Here is a 24,067-nt window from a genome sequence, read left to right as displayed (position 1 = left end):
AGCCTATTCACAAAACACTCCTGGCTAGTGGCTACTTGCAGTATGTCAATTAAAAGTGAACAAAAGCTTCGAAAAGCCTGAATAGGAAGAATATTGCAGGCAGTGCTATTAGAATGTTGAAGGTTGTGGTTTGTGAAGGCTATGAAAGGATGTGACTGAAAGATACTGTACAATATCAAACTATACTGCATCTTTCTTGATTAGACTCCAGAGTTGCTGCCGTCCTCAGGAGAAAAGGATTTTAATTAAGCAAATTTCCTGACTGAATGCTACAGGCAATCTGTGAGGAATGCTTGCCATTACTGAAAAAAGAGACTAGATGAATCTGATTACAATGTGCCAAGGACAAACTGTTGGAGATAGCTGCAAAAGCTCTTATCATATTCAACTTCTCCGTAGCGCTATAGCACAGGCATCCATTTGAGGTAATATTTTACAGGCTGGGAAATGTGAAATGTCACTTGCTGTTTATTTCGGGAAGGAGCAGGAACGATTTGGTTGCTTAGAAGATTCTGAAAGCGTTAAAGTCGCTTTGAGATGGAAAGTTGGACGACTATCTGCAGCTCACACACACCCTCCCAGCTCCCACTTTCTTGGGCAGACTCTTATCTTTCACACAAATTAAAGCTCAGCGGATGAGAGGGAACAGGCTTCCTTAGGCCAAAACACACATAGAAATGCAGATGCACACTAGCAGTACTTCAAATGAACACCCCGTCTAAAATATCTGCATGCAGAGGCACGACCTTAATAAAACCTCATGACAAAATACACTATCAAATCCCAACACACTCACTTACACACATACACTATCATCAAATTACTTTCTATACATTCTGACTTATTTTTAAACTGATATGATTTCTAATGCTTACTGCTAAACACTTGGCTGGTCCCTACAATGTGTTTTCAGGTTTACTGTCCTTGTGATGAGTGTATCCTTGTCAACAGCAACAGCATTTACAGGGGCAAAAAAAATATGTTAGCCTTATTTGAATGTTTATTGAATGTGAGGAAATTTAAAGATATACTGGCAAGAAACTTCTTTTTATCGAGTTATCCTCGCTGGCGGCAAGAACTGTTTGATTTACAAACATGGTTTATATGGTTTCTTTTTAGTGAATCAAAAACATAGGCTGAATTTGGAACAGGACACTAGAAAATTCTGCTATTTAAAGTTCAGCAATACAGCACGATCAGTGTGATTCACAAACAAATGACTCTTTTAATGAATCATTAAAAAGACTTGTCTGAATCCTTCACTCATCTCAAATCCATCAGAGTTATTACTGAATCAGCATCTTATCAACGTTTTACTTAACTACAGGATGTTATTATTTATATCAGTTATAGAAATAAGGCAGACTGCTTGTCCACATATGAAAACGTTAAAGGAACTCAGTTTAAATTTTTTTTTGTAATAAATGTACAAATTTAGCTATTATAAACAAATATGCACCACACTTTTGTTCATTCTAGAACAAAACTTTTTTCCTTACGCTGTCAGTGAATTTTGCGTAAGAAAAAAAGATTTCCACACAGAGACATTACATTGGGTTTAACTGACCATTCGCAAAGAGTTTGATTGACAGGCAATCTGACCAATCATAATGATGAATCTGCCATTTTGCCCGACAAACCAGACAGAAGAGTAGATTAACGCTGGTGGACTCAAACTTGAAAACTTGGATGTACTGATGCCTTTCAAGAGTTTAACTTATGATGTTCACTCTTGTTTATTTTGTAATATAGCTAGTAAAAAGGAGGAGATGATCAATTCATGTGCCCCTTGAACTGAGGCACTAGTGATCTGTCATGACACATTAAATAACCACAAAAAAAAATCTTAAACTGATTCATTCAATGACACAGATTCAGGAACAAAACACCACTATTTTGTTTTAAGATGCAGAATGGTCTTACTTTACACTGCATGTAAAATGGAAATTACTTATAGTAAAATTTTATTGTTGTGTCAAGTGAAGTCTAGATGTGTAAAAACCCCAAAAGAGTTATGAAGAAAACACTGCCTGTAGAGACATTTGGTACCAACAAAGTCGGCAAAACCGTAACCACACACACAGCAGTCTGTTTCACTGAACACACATATGTGAATATGCAATACACACACATTTAGTGCTGATCCAGTGTTTTCGGGGACATGTTCCAGCTCCTGTGGGGAGGCCATCTGTACAGTATGCTGCTCTGGAAGAGCTGGGGTATATTATATAGACTCTATGTCTCTCTGAGGCACAGAATGCAAACCCACACATCTCTCCCACTTCACACAATGAGCGTAAAGAATCTGGGGATTCTGTGAAGAGGACGGGAACAGAACTGGCAAGAAATGCAGAGAATTTTGTGACTATGTGTGAGACGAGGCATCAGACGGAGCAATCGTGAGGGAAGGCATGAAGAAGTGTGTTTATCCTGTAACACTGCATGCAAGTGAGGGTGGGTTTGGGTATTTCCTTGTAAGTCTGTATGCCTTTGTTTAATTGTGTGTGTACACATACAAGTGTGTACACATACAATGTACTCTTGGAAGCCCCTCACTTCTCATTAGCAAAGGAAACATTCACACAAAATCACGTAGACAAATGGCATACAATGTCTGATCTACAGTGCATTTTATTATAGTCAAAAAACTGCCCACTAGAGATAGTCTGACTGACATTTTAACCATCCAGATTGTTTGTTGTTTTGGGTGTATATTAACTGTAGAGCTTTCTGTAAGCCATAACCCGGAAACAAGTTAGCAGTTATACCGAACAGGAAAACTAATCTACTTACTAGACTGCTTTTGCAGACCCATTATGTTTTGAATTGTGCTCTTGCAAACTATTCTGATTCACACTTTCAGAAAAGGTGTTTTTAAATAAAGACTAGAGAGTTGTCAGAGGTTAATGGAGGTGATGTTGGAGTCATATGACAGTGGTGTAGTTTGTTAAGCCTACATTTAGAATTTTGCTTATGGCAACTGTATTTAGGCCTCAAATTTAATAGAAATCGTGTTCATTTATGAAGGTTATTATGATAACCAAAACATGAAAGAATCAAACTTTTGTTGGGCACATAATCAAAAAATCATATTAAGTTTCTGTTGAAGGAATGAAAGTGGTGTTTACAAGCATGATGGTCAAACTCCTAAAAAAATTTATTTACTCTTTAAATTTAAAAATGATTATACAATAATATTGAAAATATTTTTTAATGATCATACAATAATATAAAAAAATGTTTAATCTATAAAAATAGTCGCCATAATTATATAGTGATTTTTTTTCATATAAAATTTTTTTTCATTTTATTGCATAATCATTTTTAAATAAACAAGTAAATAAAACTTTTTTAGGAGCTTGTTTGTAATAACTATAATTATTATTATTAATTATTATTATTAATGAAACTACTCAATAATAATGTATTGGAATAATAAACAGATAAGAATTTCTGTCCATAAAACTAAATTTAGAAAATAAAACCTAATATTGTATATCATTTTTCAGTCACACTCTAGTCTTGGCACCAATTCTCACTATTAAATAACTAACTACAACTTTTCAATAAATCTCAATAAATGTATAATTTGCTGATTATTAATATTTAGTAGGGTAGTTGTTAAAGGGATAATAAAAAAAAAAGATAAATGTTATGATTTACTCACCCACAAGCCATGCTAGGTGTATATGAATTTCTTCTTTCAGACAAATACAATTAAGAGTAATTTTTTTAAATGTCCTGGCTCTTCCAAGTTTTATAATGGCAGTGAATGGGTGTTAATATTTTTAAGTCCAACAAAGCGCATCCATCCATCATAAAAATACTCCAAACTACTCTGGGGTTTAATAACAACCTCCTGAAGTGAATTAATTGCTTCTGTGTAAGAAAAATATCCTTATTCAAAACATTATATTCTGTAATCTCAAGCCTCTGCTAAATGTCATTCACGTATTCACTAGAGAGTGGCTTTCCAGTGGATGATGTACGCATAGCGTTAGCTCCATGTGAATATGCTAGTCTCACGAGAACCAAGTTTTGTTAACAGCAAAGTCTTGGCTTATATCATATCCTGACATTTTTCTTCACAAATCCTTGTTTTTGTTTCTCTTCTGGGCGCTTCTTTGTCACTTCTCACCGGAGCTTATGCCTTCATCTTACATCATCTGCTGGAATGCCTAACCCTAATGCCACGCTCTCGTGAACGTGAGTATGACAGTTAACGGAAGCTTGAGATTACAGTTTATAAAGTTTAAATGCCATATGGATATGTTTCTTACACAAACACATAATTTCACTCAAGGGAAGTCCTTTATTAACCCCAGGGGACCATGTAGATTACTTTTAATGATGGATGGCTGCACTTTATTGGACTCCAAAATCTCAACACCCATTCACTGACATTATAAAACTCGGTAGAGCCAGGATTTTTTTATATATATATAACTCTGATTGTATTTGTCTGAAAAAAAGAAGACATATACACATAGCATGGTAAATCATGGGGACATTTTAATTTTTTAGTGAACTATCCCTTTAAGTTTAGGTCTGGGGAAGGATTTAGGGATCTAAAAAAAATATGGTCATGCAGAATAAGGTATTAACATGTGCTTTAAAAGAACTAAAAAACTAACTTGTTAAAAGAGATAACTGGCCCTTAAACTAAAGTGTTTCCATTTTTTTATGTATTGATATATGTACAAAGTGTCTCAAAATAAACTTTAAAAGATTTGATTCTGCTAAAACTGACAAATGTTTGTGCTCATCTTTCAACCAGACTTAAAAACACTACTAAAAAGCTCTGTAAACACGTTCTCCAGGAAGTTGTAAAGCCAGTCAATCAGATTAGAGGTTGCCAGACAGAGAAAGTGCTTTCCAGTTTAGTGTACAAAATGCATCAGATGGTCAGAGAACAGATTGCTGGGGGTCAGTGTGCCTGCTATCTGAGATTACACACATATATACACACACACACACATGTGCACATGTACATTACACAAGCACAGAGACTCATTGGTTGCAGGGAGATCCACTGTTTGGTAATGTGATGATTCCAGAGGGTGATGGATGACCATGGGTTCTCCACAGAGGTGATTAATAATAAATGCAGTGACACAGGAAGAGGTGAGCATTAAAACTCTCTTCTCTCCTCTGGTTCCCAACAATACTCCATCCACCAATAAAACTGCAGGCTTAAATAAGCCTCTTATTTCACTCAGACTTACTGACTGTAAAACTACAGCAGGAATCACATGAGAAACCATGGAAACTATTAAGATGACCACTAATGAACAGACCATATTACAGTGGCTTCTGTCAGAAACGAAAGCCTTTAAAAACAAGATTATAATTAAAGCTGCAAGCAGCGATGAACGGGCCCTCGCACCCGGGCTCACCGCCATCGTGTGGCTTTAGTAAAAAGGTGAACGTTGAGGAATATGCATTTAATGTCCTAAATATAAGTGGAATATATCAAAGTATATCCCATATATGTGCCAATCTTACCGTTGCCAGCAGGTGGCGCTATCATTATAATGGAATTTTGGCCTTCAGATGTGTTCAGGCCAGGACTCTTATCAAACATGTGAAGTTTGGGGAAGATTGAACATTTTATGCCTGAGTTACAACAACTCTTGCTGTGGCAAGACATCAAATTTTGTTATGGCGCCATGGAAACGCCCTTTAACAAAAACTCAAGATCTCCAAAAGTTAACATTGCACAGGACTTTAGATTAGACTGACCACAAAATATATGTTAATCCCAAAAAAATTATAGGAGTAGTTTGTCGCAGCGTAAAACATGTCACTTCCTGTTGCCAATAGGTGGCGCTATGACTATAACTGAATGCGGGCATGTAGATCTGTTAAGGGCAGAAGTTTTATCTAACATGTGAAGTTTGGGGCAGATTGGACATTGTATGTCTGAGTTACAGCAACTTCCTTTTACATGGCGAAACATCGAAATTTGTCAGGCCGCCATGGACACGCCCTTTAACGAAATTTAAAGATCTTCGCAATTTAACATCGCAAAGGGCTTAAGATTACACTGACCAGGTTTGGTGTTGATCTGAATAAATCTCTAGGAGGAGTTCGTTAAAGTACAACCCCTGAAAATGGCAAAAATAACGCCAATATTGCAGAGAAAATTCTAAATAACCGACTTCCTGTTGGGATTCGGATTTCGTACCAAGAGACTTTTTTGTAGGTATTGGTGTGTTACATGTGTATACCGATTTTTGTACATGTACGTGAAACATAGCTCGAGGCGCACTCTGTTGAAAGTGTATAGGTGGCGCTATCGAGCCATTTTGCCACACCTGATGGAATTTTGGCCTTCAGATGTGTTCAGGCCAGGACTCTTATCACACATGTGAAGTTTGGGGAAGATCGGACATTTTATGCCTGAGTTATAACATCTTTTATTCCCATGGCGAGACATCGAACTTCGTGACGGCGCCATGGACACGCCTTTTAACGAAAACTCAAGATCTTCACAACTTAACATCGCACAGGCCTTTAGATTAGACTGACCACAAAAAAGACATTGATGTCATAAAATTTCTAGGAGTAGTTCATCGCAGTGTAAAATATGTCACTTCCTGTTGCCAATAGGTGGCGCTATGACTATAACTGAATATGGGCATGTCAATCTGTTCAAGCCAGGAGTCTCATCAAACATGTGAAGTTTGGGGCAGATTGGTCATTGTATGTCTGAGTTATAGCAACTTCCTGTTTCATGGCGAATCATCGAAATTCGCCAGGCCGCCAAGGACACGCCCATTAACGAAAACTCAAAAGCTTCGCAATTTAACATCGCAAAGGCCTTCAGATTAGGCATACCAAATTTGGTGTTGATCTGAATGAATCTCTAGGAGGAGTTCGTTAAAATACAACGCATGGAAATGACAAAAATGACACAAAATTTGCTCATAATATTAGTAATAACCGACTTCCTGTTGGGTTTCGGATTTTGCTCCAAGAGACTTTTTTGTAGGTATTGGAGAGTTACATGTGTATACCGATTTTCATACATGTACATGAAACGTAGCTCGAGGCGCACACCGTTGAACGTGTATAGGTGGCGCTGTTGAGCCATTTTGCCACACCCACTTCTGAAACCCATATCAGACGTAAATTTTCGCCAGTTCTGACGTGTGTGCAAAGTTTCATGACTTTTCGAGCATGTTTAGGCCCTCAAAAATGCGATTCATTTTGGAGAAGAAGAATAATAATAATAATTAAAGCTGCAAGCAGCGATGAACGGGCCCTCGCACCCGGGCTCACCGCCATCGTGTGGCTTTAGTAAAAAGGTGAACGTTGAGAAATATGCATTTAATGTCCTAAATATAAGTGGAATATATCAAAGTATATCCCATATATGTGCCAATCTTACCGTTGCCAGCAGGTGGCGCTATCATTATAAAGGAATATTGGCCTTCAGAGGTGTTCAGGCCAGGACTCTTATCAAACATGTGAAGTTTGGGGAAGATTGAACATTTTATGCTTGAGTTACAACAACTTCTCTTGCTGTGGCAAGACATCAAATTTTGTCATGGCGCCATGGAAACGCCCTTTAACAAAAACTCAAGATCTCCAAAAGTTAACATTGCACAGGCCTTTAGATTAGACTGACCACAAAATATATGTTAATCTCAAAATAATTATAGGAGTAGTTTGTTGCAGCGTAAAACATGTCACTTCCTGTTGCCAATAGGTGGCGCTATGACTATAACTGAATGTGGGCATGTAGATCTGTTAAGGGCAGAAGTTTTATCTAACATGTGAAGTTTGGGGCAGATTGGACATTGTATGTCTGAGTTACAGCAACTTCCTTTTTCATGGCGAAACATCAAAATTTGTCAGGCCACCATGGACACGCCCTTTAACGAAATCTAAAGATCTTCGCAATTTAACATTGCAAAGGGCTTAAGATTACACTGACCAGGTTTGGTGTTGATCTGAATAAATCTCTAGGAGGAGTTCGTTAAAGTACAACCCCTGAAAATGGCAGAAACAACGCCAATTTTGCAGAGAAAATTCTAAATAACTGACTTCCTGTTGGGATTCGGATTTCGTACCAAGAGACTTTTTTGTAGGTATTGGTGTGTTACATGTGTATACCGATTTTTGTACATGTACGTGAAACATAGCTCGAGGCACACTCTGTTGAAAGTGTATAGGTGGCGCTATCGAGCCATTTTGCCACACCTGATGGAATTTTGGCCTTCAGATGTGTTCAGGCCAGGACTCTTATCACACATGTGCAGTTTGGGGAAGATCGGACATTTTATGCCTGAGTTATAACATCTTTTATTCCCATGGCGAGACATCGAACTTCGTGACGGCGCCATGGACACGCCTTTAAACGAAAACTCAAGATCTTCACAACTTAACATCGCACAGGCCTTTAGATTAGACTGACCACAAAAAATACATTGATGTCATAAAATTTCTAGGAGTAGTTCATTGCAGTGTAAAATATGTCACTTCCTGTTGCCAGTAGGTGGCGCTATGACTATAACTGAATATGGGCATGTCAATCTGTTCAGGTCAGGAGTCTCATCAAACATGTGAAGTTTGGGGCAGATTGGTAATTGTATGTCTGAGTTATAGCAACTTCCTGTTTCATGGCGAATCATCGAAATTCGCCAGGCCGCCACGGACACGCCCATTAACGAAAACTCAAAAGCTTCGCAATTTAACATCGCAAAGGCCTTCAGATTAGGCATACCAAATTTGGTGTTGATCTGAATGAATCTCTAGGAGGAGTTCGTTAAAATACAACGCATGGAAATGACAAAAATGACACAAAATTTGCTCATAATATTAGTAATAACCGACTTCCTGTTGGGTTTCGGATTTTGCTCCAAGAGACTTTTTTGTAGGTATTGGAGAGTTACATGTGTATACCGATTTTCATACATGTACATGAAACGTAGCTCGAGGCGCACACCGTTGAACGTGTATAGGTGGCGCTGTTGAGCCATTTTGCCACACCCACTTCTGAAACCCATATCAGACGTAAATTTTCGCCAGTTCTGAGGTGTGTGCAAAGTTTCATGACTTTTCGAGCATGTTTAGGCCCTCAAAAATGCGATTCATTTTGGAGAAGAAGAATAATAATAATAATAATAATAATAATAATAATAATAATAAACGGAGCAATTCCAAGAGGGTCCTCACACCATCGGTGCTCGGGCCCTAATTAAAGCTGCAAGCAGCGATGAACGGGCCCTCGCACCCGGGCTCACCGCCATCGTGTGGCTTTAGTAAAAAGGTGAACGTTGAGAAATATGCATTTAATGTCCTAAATTGGGTGGAATATATCAAAGTATATCCCATATATGTGCCAATCTTACCGTTGCCAGCAGGTGGCGCTATCATTATAATGGAATATTGAATATTCAGATGTGTTCAGGCCAGGACTCTTATCAAACATGTGAAGTTTGGGGAAGATTGAACATTTTATGCTTGAGTTACAACAACTTCTGTTGCTGTGGCAAGACATCAAATTTTGTCATGGCGCCATGGAAACACCCTTTAAAAAAAACTCAAGATCTCCAAAAGTTAACATTGCACAGGCCTTTAGATTAGAATGACCACAAAATATATGTTAATCTCAAAAAAATTATAGGAGTAGTTTGTCGCAGCGTAAAACATGTCACTTCCTGTTGCCAATAGGTGGCGCTATGACTATAACTGAATGTGGGCATGTAGATCTGTTAAGGGCAGAAGTTTTATCTAACATGTGAAGTTTGGGGCAGATTGGACATTGTATGTCTGAGTTACAGCAACTTCCTTTTTCATGGCGAAACATCGAAATTTGTCAGGCCGCCATGGACACGCCCTTTAACGAAATCTAAAGATCTTCGCAATTTAACATCGCAAAGGGCTTAAGATTAAACTGACCAGGTTTGGTGTTGATCTGAATAAATCTCTAGGAGGAGTTCGTTAAAGTACAACCCCTGAAAATGGCAAAAACAACGCCAATTTTGCAGAGAAAATTCTAAATAACCGACTTCCTGTTGGGATTCGGATTTCGTACCAAGAGACTTTTTTGTAGGTATTGGTGTGTTAAATGTGTATACCGATTTTTGTACATGTACGTGAAACATAGCTCGAGGCGCACTCTGTTGAAAGTGTATAGGTGGCGCTATCGAGCCATTTTGCCACACCTGATGGAATTTTGGCCTTCAGATGTGTTCAAGCCAGGACTCTTATCACACATGTGCAGTTTGGGGAAGATCGGACATTTTATGCCTGAGTTATAACATATTTTATTCCCATGGCAAGACATCGAACTTCGTGACGGCGCCATGGACACGCCTTTTAACGAAAACTCAAGATCTTCACAACTTAACATTGCACAGGCCTTTAGATTAGACTGACCACAAAAAATACATTGATGTCATAAAATTTCTAGGAGTAGTTCATCGCAGTGTAAAATATGTCACTTCCTGTTGCCAATAGGTGGCGCTATGACTATAACTAAATATGGGCATGTCAATCTGTTCAGGCCAGGAGTCTCATCAAACATGTGAAGTTTGGGGCAGATTGGTCATTGTATGTCTGAGTTATAGCAACTTCCTGTTTCATGGCGAATCATCAAAATTCGCCAGGCCGCCACGGACACGCCCATTAACGAAAACTCAAAAGCTTCGCAATTTAACATCGCAAAGGCCTTCAGATTAGGCATACCAAATTTGGTGTTGATCTGATTGAATCTCTAGGAGGAGTTCGTTAAAATACAACGCATGGAAATGACAAAAATGACACAAAATTTGCTCATAATATTAGAAATAACCGACTTCCTGTTGGGTTTCGGATTTTGCTCCAAGAGACTTTTTTGTAGGTATTGGAGAGTTACATGTGTATACCGATTTTCATACATGTACATGAAACGTAGCTCGAGGCGCATACAGTTGAACGTGTATAGGTGGCGCTGTTGAGCCATTTTGCCACACCCACTTCTGAAACCCATATCAGACGTTAATTTTCGCCAGTTCTGAGGTGTGTGCAAAGTTTCATGACTTTTCGAGCATGTTTAGGCCCTCAAAAATCCGATTCATTTTGGAGAAGAAGAATAATAATAATAATTAAAGCTGCAAGCAGCGATGAACGGGCCCTCGCACCCGGGCTCACCGCCATCGTGTGGCTTTAGTAAAAAGGTGAACGTTGAGAAATATGCTTTTAAACTCATAAATATAAGTGCAATATATCAAAGTTTATTCCATATGTGTGCCAATCTTCCTGTTGCCAGCAGGTGGCGCTATCGTTATAATGGAATATTGGCCTTCAGATGTGTTCAAGCCAGGACCCTTATCACAGATGTGAAGTTTGGGCAAGATTGGACATTTTATGCCTGAGTTATAACATCTTTTATTCCCATGGCGAGACATCGAACTTCGTCATGGCGACATGGACATGCCTTTTAACAAAAACTCAAGATCTTCACAACTAAACATCACACAGGTCTTTAGATTAGACTGACCACAAAAAAGACATTGATGTCATAAAATTTCTAGGAGTAGTTTGTCACAGTGTAAAATATGTCACTTCCAGTTGCCAATAGGTGGCGCTATGACTATAACTGAATATTGGCATGTAGATCTGTTCAGGTGAAGAGTCTTATCAAAAATGTGAAGTTTGGGGCGGATTGGACATTGTATGTGTGAGTTATAGCACCATCATTTTTCATGGCGAATCATCGAAATTTGTCAGGCCGCCATGGACACGCCCTTTAACGAAGCCTCAATTCCTTCGCAATTTAACATGGCAAAGGGCTTTAGATTACACTGACCAAGTTTGGTGTTGATCTGAATAAATCTCTAGGAGGAGTTCGTTAAAATACAACCCCTGAAAATGACAAAAACAACACAAATTTTGCAGGGAAAATTCAAAATAACCGACTTCCTGTTGGGATTCGGATTTCGTACCAAGAGACTTTTTTGTAGCTATTGGTGTGTTACATATGTTTACCGATTTTCGTACATGTATATGACATGTAGCTCGAGGCGCACTCAATTGAAAATGTATAGGTGGCGCTATCGAGCCATTTTGCCACACCCAATGGAATATTAGCCTCCAGATGTGTTCAGGTCAGTACTCTTATCAAACATTTGAAGTTTGGGCAAGATCTGATATTTTATGACTGAGTTACAACAACAACTACTCCCATGGCGAGACATCGAATTTTGACATGGCGCCATGGACACGCCCTTTAACGAAAACTCAAGATCTTCTCAATTTAACATCGTACAGGCCTTTAGATTAGACTGACGACAAAAAAGACATTGATGTCAAAAATTTCTAGGAGTAGTTTGTCGCAGCGTAAAATATGTCACTTCCTGTTGCCAATAGGTGGCGCTATGACTATATCTGAATATGGTCGTGTCAAACTATTCAGGACAGGAGACTCAGCAAACATGTGAAGTTTGGGGCAGATTGGTCATTGTATGTCTGAGTTATAGCAACTTCCTGTTTCATGGCGAATCATCGAAATTCGCCAGGCCGCCACACACAGGCCCTTCAACGAAAACTCAAAAGCTTCGCAATTTAACATCGCAATGGCCTTTAGATTAGGCATACCAAATTTGGTGTTGATCTGAATTAATCTCTAGGAGGAGTTCGTTAAAATACAATGCATGGAAATGACAAAAATGACACAAAATTTGCTCATAATATTAGAAATAACCGACTTCCTGTTGGGTTTCGGATTTTGCTCCAAGAGACTTTTTTGTAGGTATTGGAGAGTTACATGTGTATACCGATTTTCATACATGTACATGAAACGTAGCTCGAGGCGCACACCGTTGAACGTGTATAGGTGGCGCTGTTGAGCCATTTTGCCACACCCACTTCTGAAACCCATATCAGACGTAAATTTTCGCCAGTTCTGAGGTGTGTGCAAAGTTTCATGACTTTTCGAGCATGTTTAGGCCCTCAAAAATGCGATTCATCCTAGAGAAGAAGAATAATAATAATAATAATAATAATAATAAACGGAGCAATTCCAAGAGGGTCCTCACACCATCGGTGCTCGGGCCCTAATAATAATAATAATAATAATAATAATAATAATAATAATAAACGGAGCAATTCCAAGAGGGTCCTCACACCATCGGTGCTCGGGCCCTAATTAAAGCTGCAAGCAGCGATGAACGGGCCCTCGCACCCGGGCTCACCGGCAGTAAGTGGCTTTAGTAGATATGTGAACGGTGAGAAATATGCATTTAAACTCAGAAATATAAGTGGAATATGTCAAAGTTTATTCCATATATCTGCCAATTTTCCTGTTGTAAGCAGGTGGCGCTGTCATTATAATGGAATATTGGCCTTCAGATGTGTTCAGGCCAGGACTCTTATCGAACATGTGAAGTTTAGGGAAGATTGAACATTTAATGCCTGAGTTACAACAACTTCTCTTCCGATGGCGAGACATCAAATTTTGTCATGGCGCCATGGACACACCCTTTAACAAAATCTCAAGATCTCCACAATTTAACATTGCAAAGAACTTTAGATTAGACTGACCAAAATAAAATTTGGATGTCATAAAATTTCTTGGAGTAGTTATTTGCAGTGTAAAACATTGACACTTCCTGCTGCCAGCAGGTGGCGCTATGACTATAACTGAATATGTGCATGTAGCTCTGTTAAGGGCAGAAGTCTTATCTAACATGTGAAGTTTGAGGCAGATTGGACATTGTATGTCTGAGTTACAGCAGCTTCCTTTTTCATGGCGAAACATCGAAATTTGTCAGGCCGCCATGGACACGCCCTTTAACGAAACCTCAAGATCTTCGCAATTAAACATCGCAAAGGGCTTAAGATTACACTGACCAAGTTTGGTGTTTATCTGAATAAATCTCTAGGAGGAGTTCGTTAAAGTACAACCCCTGAAAATGGCAAAAACTATGCCAATTTTGCAGAGAAAATTCTAAATAACCGACTTCCTGTTGGGATTCGGATTTTGTACCAAGAGACTTTTTTGTAGGTATTGGTGTGTTACATGTGTGTACCGATTTTTGTACATGTACGTGAAACATAGCTCGAGGCGCACTCCATTGAAAGTGCATATGCACTCCGTTGAAAGTGTATAGGTGGCGCTATCGAGCCATTTTGCCACACCCAATGGAATATTTGCCTTCATGTCTGTTCAGGCCAGGACCCTTATCACACATTTAAAGTTTGGGGAAGATCGGACATTTTATGCCTGAGTTATAACATATTTTATTCCCATGGCGAGACATCGAATTTCGTCGCGGCGCCATGGACACGCCTTTTAACATAATCTCAAGATCTTCACAACTAAACATCACACAGGTCTTTAGATTAGACTGACCACAAAAAAGACATTGATGTCATAACATTTCTGGAAATAGTTTGTCGCAGTGTAAAATATGTCACTTCCTGTTGCCAATAGGTGGCGCTATGACTATAACTGAATATTGGCATGTAGATTTGTTCAGGTCAAGAGTCTTATCCAACATGTGTAGTTTGGGGCAGATTGGACATTGTATGTCTGAGTTACAGCAACTTCCTTTTTATGGCGAAACATCGAAATTTGTCAGGCCGCCATGGACACGCCCTTTAACGAAACCTCAAGTCCTTCGCAATTTAACATCGCAAATGGCTTTAGATTACACTGACCAAGTTTGGTGTTGATCTGAATAAATCTCTAGGAGGAGTTCGTTAAAGTACAACCCCTGAAAATGGCAAAAACAGCACCAATTTTGCAGGGAAAATTCAAAATAACCGACTTCCTGTTGGGATCCGGATTTCGTACCAAGAGACTTTTTTGTAGGTATTGGAGTGTTACATGTGTGTACCAATTTTTGTACATGTACGTGAAACATAGCTCGAGGCGCACTCCGTTTAAAGTGTATACGCACTCCGTTGAAAGTGTATAGGTGGCGCTATCGAGCCATTTTGCCACACTCTATGGAATATTGGCCTTCAGATCTGTTTAGGCCAGGACCCTTATCACACATGTGAAGTTTGGGCAAGAACGGACATTTTATGCCTGAGTTATAACATCTTTTATTCCCGTGGCGAGACATTGAACTTCATCACGGCGCCATGGACACGCCTTTTAACAAAAATTCAAGATCTTCACAACTAAACATCACACAGGTCTTTAGATTAGACTGACCACAAAAAAGACATTGATGTCATAACATTTCTAGGAGTAGTTTGTCGCAGTGTAAAATATTTAACTTCCTGTTGCCAATAGGTGGCGCTATGACTATAACTGAATATTGGCATGTAGATCTGTTCAGGTCAAGAGTCTTATCCAACATTTGAAGTTTGGGGCAGATTGGACATTGTATGTCTGAGTTACAGCAACTTCCTTTTTCATGGCGAAACATCGAAATTTGTCAGGCCGCCATGGACCCGCCCTTTAACGAAACCTCAAGTCCTTCGCAATTTATTATTGCAAAGGGCTTTAGATTACACTGACCAAGTTTGGTATTGATCTGAATAAATCTCTAGGAGGAGTTCGTTAAAGTACAACCCCTGAAAATGGCAAAAACAACAGCAATTTTGAAGGGAAAATTCAAAATAACCGACTTCCTGTTGGGATCCGGATTTCGTACCAAGAGACTTTTTTGTAGGTATTGGAGTGTTACATGTGTGTACCAATTTTTGTACATGTACGTGAAACATAGCTCGAGGCGCACTCCGTTGAAAGTGTATAGGTGGCGCTATAGAGCCATTCTGCCACACCCGGTGGAATATTGGCCTGAAGATCTGTTCAGGCCAGGACTCTTATCACACATGTGAAGTTTGGGGAAGATCGGACATCTTATGCCTGAGTTATAACATCTTTTATTCGCATGGCGAGACATCGAACTTCGTCGCGGCGCCATGAACAAGCCTTTTAACGAAAACTCAAGATCTTCACAACTGAACATCGCACAGGCCTTTAGATTAGACTGACCACAAAAAAGACATTGATGTCATAAAATTTCTAGGAGTAGTTCGTCGCAGCGTAAAATATGTCACTTCCTGTTGCCAATAGGTGGCGCTATGACTATAACTGAATATGGGCATGTCAATCTGTTCAGGTTCGGAGTCTCATCAAACATGTGAAGTTTGGGGCAGATTGTTCATTGTATGTGTGAGTTATAGCAACTTCATTTTTCATGGCGAATCATCGAAATTCGCCAGGCCGCCACGGACACGCCCTTCAACGAAAAGTCAGGATCTTCGCAATTTAACATCGCAAAGGCCTTTAGATTAGGCATACCAAATTTGGTGTTGATTTGAAGAACTCTCTAGGAGGAGTTCGTTAAAATACAACACATGGAAATGACCAAAATTACACAAAATATGCTCATAATATTAAAAATAACCGACTTCCTGTTGGGTTTAGAATTTCGCTCCAAGAGTCTTTTTTGTAGGTATTGGTGTGTTACATATGTGTGCCAATTTTCGTGCATGTACGTGAAACATAGCTGGAAGGCTGTTGATTTTCTTGGTATAGGTGGCGCTGTCGAGCCATTTTGCCACACCCTCTTCTGAATCCTATATCAGACGAAAATTTTCACCAGGTTTGACGAGTGTGCAAAGTTTCATGACTTTTTGAGCATGTTAAAGCCCTCAAAAATGCGATTCATTCGGGAGAAGAAGAAGAAGAAGAAGAAGAAGAATAATAATTATAGCTGCAAGCAGCGATGAACGGGCCCTCGCACCCGGGCTCACCGCCATCGTGTGGCTTTAGTAAAAAGGTGAACGTTGAGAAATATGCATTTAATGTCCTAAATATAAGTGGAATATATCAAAGTATATTCCATATATGTGCCAATCTTACCGTTGCCAGCAGGTGGCGCTATCATTGTAATGGAATGTTGGCCTTCAGATGTGTTCAGGCCAGGACTCTTATCAAACATGTGAAGTTTGGGGAAGACTGAACATTTTATACTTGAGTTACAACAACTTCTCTTGCTGTGGCAAGACATCAAATTTTGTCATGGCGCCATGGAAACGCCCTTTAACAAAAACTCAAGATCTCCAAAAGTTAACATTGCACAGGCATTTAGATTAGACTGACCACAAAATATATGTTAATCTCAAAAAAATAATAGGAGTAGTTTGTCGCAGCGTAAAACATGTCACTTCCTGTTGCCAATAGGTGGCGCTATGACTATAACTGAATGTGGGCATGTAGATCTGTTAAGGGCAGAAGTTTTATCTAACATGTGAAGTTTGGGGCAGATTGGACATTGTATGTCTGAGTTACAGCAACTTCCTTTTTCATGGCGAAACATCGAAATTTGTCAGGCCACCATGGACACGCCCTTTAACGAAATCTAAAGATCTTCGCAATTTAACATCGCAAAGGGCTTAAGATTACACTGACCAGGTTTGGTGTTGATCTGAATAAATCTCTAGGAGGAGTTCGTTAAAGTACAACCCCTGAAAATGGCAAAAACAACGCCAGTTTTGCAGAGAAAATTCTAAATAACCGACTTCCTGTTGAGATTCGGATTTCGTACCAAGAGACTTTTTTGTAGGTATTGGTGTGTTACATGTGTATACCGATTTTTGTACATGTACGTGAAACATAGCTCGAGGTGCACTCTGTTGAAAGTGTATAGGTGGCGCTATCGAGCCATTTTGCCACACCTGATGGAATTTTGGCCTTCAGATGTGTTCAGGCCAGGACTCTTATCACACATGTGCAGTTTGGGGAAGATCGGACATTTTATGCCTGAGTTATAACATCTTTTATTCCCATGGCGAGACATCGAACTTCGTGACAGCGCCATGGACACACCTTTTAACGAAAACTCAAGATCTTCACAACTTAACATCGCACAGGCCTTTAGATTAGACTGACCACAAAAAATACATTGATGTCATAAAATTTCTAGGAGTAGTTCATCGCAGTGTAAAATATGTCACTTCCTGTTGCCAATAGGTGGCGCTATGACTATAACTGAATATGGGCATGTCAATCTGTTCAGGTCAGGAGTCTCATCAAACATGTGAAGTTTGGGGCAGATTGGTCATTGTATGTCTGAGTTATAGCAACTTCCTGTTTCATGGCGAATCATCGAAATTCGCCAGGCCACCACGGACACGCCCATTAACGAAAACTCAAAAGCTTCGCAATTTAACATCGCAAAGGCCTTCAGATTAGGCATACCAAATTTGGTGTTGATCTGAATGAATCTCTAGGAGGAGTTCGTTAAAATACAACGCATGGAAATGACAAAAATGACACAAAATTTGCTCATAATATTAGTAATAACCGACTTCCTGTTGGGTTTCGGATTTTGCTCCAAGAGACTTTTTTGTAGGTATTGGAGAGTTACATGTGTATACCGATTTTCATACATGTACATGAAACGTAGCTCGAGGCGCACACCGTTGAACGTGTATAGGTGGCGCTGTTGAGCCATTTTGCCACACCCACTTCTGAAACCCATATCAGACGTAAATTTTCGCCAGTTCTGAGTTGTGTGCAAAGTTTCATGACTTTTCGAGCAGGTTTAGGCCCTCAAAAATGCGATTCATTTTGGAGAAGAAGAATAATAATAATAATAATAATAATAATAATAATAATAATAAACGGAGCAATTCCAAGAGGGTCCTCACACCATCGGTGCTCGGGCCCTAATTAAAGCTGCAAGCAGCGATGAACGGGCCCTCGCACCCGGGCTCACCGCCACCGTGTTGCTTTAGTAAAAAGGTGAACGTTGAGAAATATGCATTTAATGTCCTAAATATAAGTGGAATATATCAAAGTATATCCCATATATGTGCCAATCTTACCGTTGCCAGCAGGTGGCGCTGTCATTATAATGCAATATTGGCCTTCAGATGTGTTCAGGCCAGGACTCTTATCGAACATGTGAAGTTTGGGGAAGATTGAACATTTTATGCTTGAGTTACAACAACTTCTCTTGCTGTGGCAAGACATCAAATTTTGTCATGGCGCCATGTAAACGCCCCTTTAACAAAAACTCAAGATCTCCAAAAGTTAACATTGCACAGGCCTTTAGATTAGACTGACCACAAAATATATGTTAATCTCAAAAAAATTATAGGAGTAGTTTGTCGCAGCGTAAAACATGTCACTTCCTGTTGCCAATAGGTGGCGCTATGACTATAACTGAATGTGGGCATGTAGATCTGTTAAGGGCAGAAGTTTTATCTAACATGTGAAGTTTGGGGCAGATTGGACATTGTATGTCTGAGTTACAGCAACTTCCTTTTTCATGGCGAAACATCGAAATTTGTCAGGCCACCATGGACACGCCCTTTAACGAAATCTAAAGATCTTCGCAATTTAACATCGCAATGGGCTTAAGATTACACTGACCAGGTTTGGTGTTGATCTGAATAAATCTCTAGGAGGAGTTCGTTAAAGTACAACCCCTGAAAATGGCAAAAACAACGCCAATATTGCAGAGAAAATTCTAAATAACCGACTTCCTGTTGGGATTCGGATTTCGTACCAAGAGACTTTTTTGTAGGTATTGGTGTGTTACATGTGTATACCGATTTTTGTACATGTACGTGAAACATAGCTCGAGGCGCACTCTGTTGAATGTGTATAGGTGGCGCTATCGAGCCATTCTGCCACACCCGGTGGAATATTGGCCTGCAGATGTGTTCAGGCCAGGACTCTTATCACACATGTGAAGTTTGGGGAAGATCGGACATTTTATGCCTGAGTTACAACATCTTTTATTCCCATGGCGAGACATCGAACTTCGTGACGGCGCCATGGACACGCCTTTTAACGAAAACTCAAGATCTTCACAACTTAACATCGCACAGGGCTTAAGATTAGACTGACCACAAAAAATACATTGATGTCATAAAATTTCTAGGAGTAGTTCATCGCAGTGTAAAATATGTCACTTCCTGTTGCCAATAGGTGGCGCTATGACTATAACTGAATATGGGCATGTCAATCTGTTCAGGTCAGGAGTCTCATCAAACATGTGAAGTTTGGGGCAGATTGGTCATTGTATGACTGAGTTATAGCAACTTCCTGTTTCATGGCGAATCATTGAAATTCGCCAGGCCGCCACGGACACGCCCATTAACGAAAACTCAAAAGCTTCGCAATTTAACATCGCAAAGGCCTTCAGATTAGGCATACCAAATTTGGTGTTGATCTGAATGAATCTCTAGGAGGAGTTCGTTAAAATACAACGCATGGAAATGACAAAAATGACACAAAATTTGCTCATAATATTAGTAATAACCGACTTCCTGTTGGGTTTCGGATTTTGCTCCAAGAGACTTTTTTGTAGGTATTGGAGAGTTACATGTGTATACCGATTTTCATACATGTACATGAAACGTAGCTCGAGGCGCACACCGTTGAACGTGTATAGGTGGCGCTGTTGAGCCATTTTGCCACACCCACTTCTGAAACCCATATCAGACGTAAATTTTCGCCAGTTCTGAGGTGTGTGCAAAGTTTCATGACTTTTCGAGCATGTTTAGGCCCTCAAAAATGCGATTCATTTTGGAGAAGAAGAATAATAATAATAAATATAGCTGCAAGCAGCGATGGCGGGCTCAAGCCATCAGTGCAACACCACCCCTGTGGCATCAGGTAAACTGTGCCAAGCGGGCACATGCATTCACAATAGCACTCTGGCAGTCAGGTTTTAAGGGATACGGCAGTTAAAGGGTTAATCCGAATCATCTAGACTTTGAAATCACATTCACAGAACAATATATATAACTTTAGAAACACATTTTTCAATCTGAGTTAAACCTTTTTTTGGGCTTATTTTATCAGTAAAGGAAAAAATGCCTAATAATTCTTCACACCTGAATATAAGGAGTTTTGTTTTTCTCTTCCAGGCTTCATGGTCAACTACATATGTATCACACTCGTTGCTTTCTATAGTGCAGCTCAACCAATTCTCATCCCATTCGTCCATATTTGTGAAATCACAAATCCCGGACAACATTTGTTGTAGTCCAAACAATTTGTTCATTATAGTTTTTAAAAAGTGTTTTTTGTTAAATAAAATATCTCCTTTTGAATTGGACTTTCAGCTTAGTAACTTTGCAGAACTTTTTTTTATGCTGAAACAACAACATTACAGTATAACTAAATTTGAAAAATAATAATAGCACTCCTTTAATAGGCATTATTAAACAGTTCATAAATACAGCTATAAATGTTTTGTTCTTAAGCTATAAAGTTCAATCATTGTATTTTCATACTTTAAGTATTATAACATTATTCTAGTTGTCAGCAGGGGCGCTGCACAAGATCCCGGGCCCTATGCATAGGGAGTCCTAATGGTGACAGTCCTTTGTGAGCTCATCTAAAGCAAAGACTATTTATACATTTAAATCATTCACAAATGAGATTTAAAGGAACATTCATCTACCAAACTAAAAAGTCAAACACAACACAGAGGGATACAGAACACAGAAATATTTTTTCAAGATGGATAAAAAGAAACTGTACAGCTGTACACTTGATAAAAAAAAAAAAAAAAAAAAAAAAATATATATATATATATATATATATATATATATACATATATATATATATATATATATATATATATATATATATATATATATATATATATATATACATATACATATATATATATATATATATATATATATATATTATCAAGTATATATATATATATATATATATATATATATATACAGTATTGTTCAAAATAATAGCAGTACAATGTGACTAACCAGAATAATCAAGGTTTTTCGTATATTTTTTTATTGCTACGTGGCAAACAAGTTACCAGTAGGTTCAGTAGATTCTCAGAAAACAAATGAGACCCAGCATTCATGATATGCACGCTCTTAAGGCTGTGCAATTGGGCAATTAGTTGAATTAGTTGAAAGGGGTGTGTTCAAAAAAATAGCAGTGTGGCATTCAATCACTGAGGTCATCAATTTTGTGAAGAAACAGGTGTGAATCAGGTGGCCCCTATTTAAGGATGAAGCCAACACTTGTTGAACATGCATTTGAAAGCTGAGGAAAATGGGTCGTTCAAGACATTGTTCAGAAGAACAGCGTACTTTGATTAAAAAGTTGATTAGAGAGGGGAAAACCTATAAAGAGGTGCAAAAAATGATAGGCTGTTCAGCTAAAATGATCTCCAATGCCTTAAAATGGAGAGCAAAACCAGAGAGACGTGGAAGAAAACGGAAGACAACCATCAAAATGGATAGAAGAATAACCAGAATGGCAAAGGCTCAGCCAATGATCACCTCCAGGATGATCAAAGACAGTCTGGAGTTACCTGTAAGTACTGTGACAGTTAGAAGACGTCTGTGTGAAGCTAATCTATTTTCAAGAATCCCCCGCAAAGTCCCTCTGTTAAAAAAAAGGCATGTGCAGAAGAGGTTACAATTTGCCAAAGAACACATCAACTGGCCTAAAGAGAAATGGAGGAACATTTTGTGGACTGATGAGAGTAAAATTGTTCTTTTTGGGTCCAAGGGCCACAGGCAGTTTGTGAGACGACCCCCAAACTCTGAATTCAAGCCACAGTACACAGTGAAGACAGTGAAGCATGGAGGTGCAAGCATCATGATATGGGCATGTTTCTCCTACTATGGTGTTGGGCCTATTTATCGCATACCAGGGATCATGGATCAGTTTGCATATGTTAAAATACTTGAAGAGGTCATGTTGCCCTATGCTGAAGAGGACATGCCCTTGAAATGGTTGTTTCAACAAGACAATGACCCAAAACACACTAGTAAACGGGCAAATTCTTGGTTCCAAACCAACAAAATTAATGTTATGGAGTGGCCAGCCCAATCTCCAGACCTTAATCCAATTGAGAACTTGTGGGGTGATATCAAAAATGCTGTTTCTGAAGCAAAACCAAGAAATGTGAATGAATTGTGGAATGTTGTTAAAGAATCATGGAGTGGAATAACAGCTGAGAGGTGCCACAAGTTGGTTGACTCCATGCCACACAGATGTCAAGCAGTTTTAAAAAACTGTGGTCATACAACTAAATATTAGTTTAGTGATTCACAGGATTGCTAAATCCCAGAAAAAAAAAATGTTTGTACAAAATAGTTTTGAGTTTGTACAGTCAAAGGTAGACACTGCTATTTTTTTGAACACACCCCTTTCAACTAATTGCCCAATTGCACAGCCTTAAGAGCGTGCATATCATGAATGCTGGGTCTTGTTTGTTTTCTGACAATCTACTGAACCTACTGGTAACTTGTTTGCCACGTAGCAATAAAAAAATATACTAAAAACCTTGATTATTCTGGTTAGTCACATTGTACTGCTATTATTTTGAACAATACTGTATATATATATATATATATATATATATATATATATATATATATATATATATATATATATATATATATATATATATATATATATATATATATATATATATTATTTTTTTTATCAAGTATATATATATATATATATATATATATATACATGTGTCTGTGTGTGTGTATTGGCTTTCCAATGCCGTTGATAATAGGGGTTAGCAAGTTTAAAACACGTACAGAGTCCATGCAGACGGATGTAGATGCATAACAAATGTCTTTCTTTATTACTTGAACTCCATTAAAAATGATCTCAAACGTCTTGTGTCCTCTCCTTGTTCACATGTACACACAAAGCCATACCTTATGGACTGCATACAACCAGAATCCACCTGGAGAGCAAGTCTACAGTGCACTCAAAAACTGTGCTTCCCACATACCAACACACACACACACATATATATATATATATATATATATATATATATATATATATATATATATATATATATATATATATATATATATATATAATTCAAGTGTACAGTTTCCTTTTATTGCATATTGAAATAAATATTTCTGTATCAATCTGTGTTGTGTTTGTTTATTTTTATTTTTCTTAGGAAGATAACTGACCCTTTACTCTCCTTTTTAAAATATGTCCTTATAAACCAAGAAAAAGTTATTTATAGCTGTATTTATAAGCTGCTTACTAATGACTATTAATGTTGGGACAAGACTTTATAAAGCACGAACTGACTATTTACTAATGAGTGCAGTTATTATAAAG

General features: G+C 38.5%; 1 protein-coding gene and 1 long non-coding RNA gene across 3 annotated transcripts in view; one reads left to right on the top strand and one right to left on the bottom strand.

The window, feature by feature from the left end:
* Window positions 1-24,067, bottom strand: part of chn2 (chimerin 2) — a 64,073-nt gene that overhangs the window by 31,539 nt on the left and 8,467 nt on the right. The gene's annotated exons all lie outside the window — the stretch shown is intronic.
* LOC127974590 (uncharacterized) lies at window positions 7,431-16,620 on the top strand. 2 transcript variants are annotated; one of them, XR_008157325.1, is made up of 3 exons: window positions 7,431-7,714; window positions 9,682-10,063; window positions 13,997-16,620. It is a non-coding gene; the product is annotated as an uncharacterized LOC127974590 (long non-coding RNA). The 2 variants fall into 2 exon arrangements; XR_008157324.1 differs by having other exon boundaries at window positions 7,431-7,945; window positions 9,913-10,063; window positions 13,997-16,619.

The sequence above is a fragment of the Carassius gibelio genome, chromosome B16, assembly GCF_023724105.1.
Source record: "Carassius gibelio isolate Cgi1373 ecotype wild population from Czech Republic chromosome B16, carGib1.2-hapl.c, whole genome shotgun sequence".
Classification (NCBI taxonomy): Eukaryota; Metazoa; Chordata; class Actinopteri; order Cypriniformes; family Cyprinidae; genus Carassius; species Carassius gibelio.
This window is presented reverse-complemented; position numbering and strand designations above follow the sequence as displayed.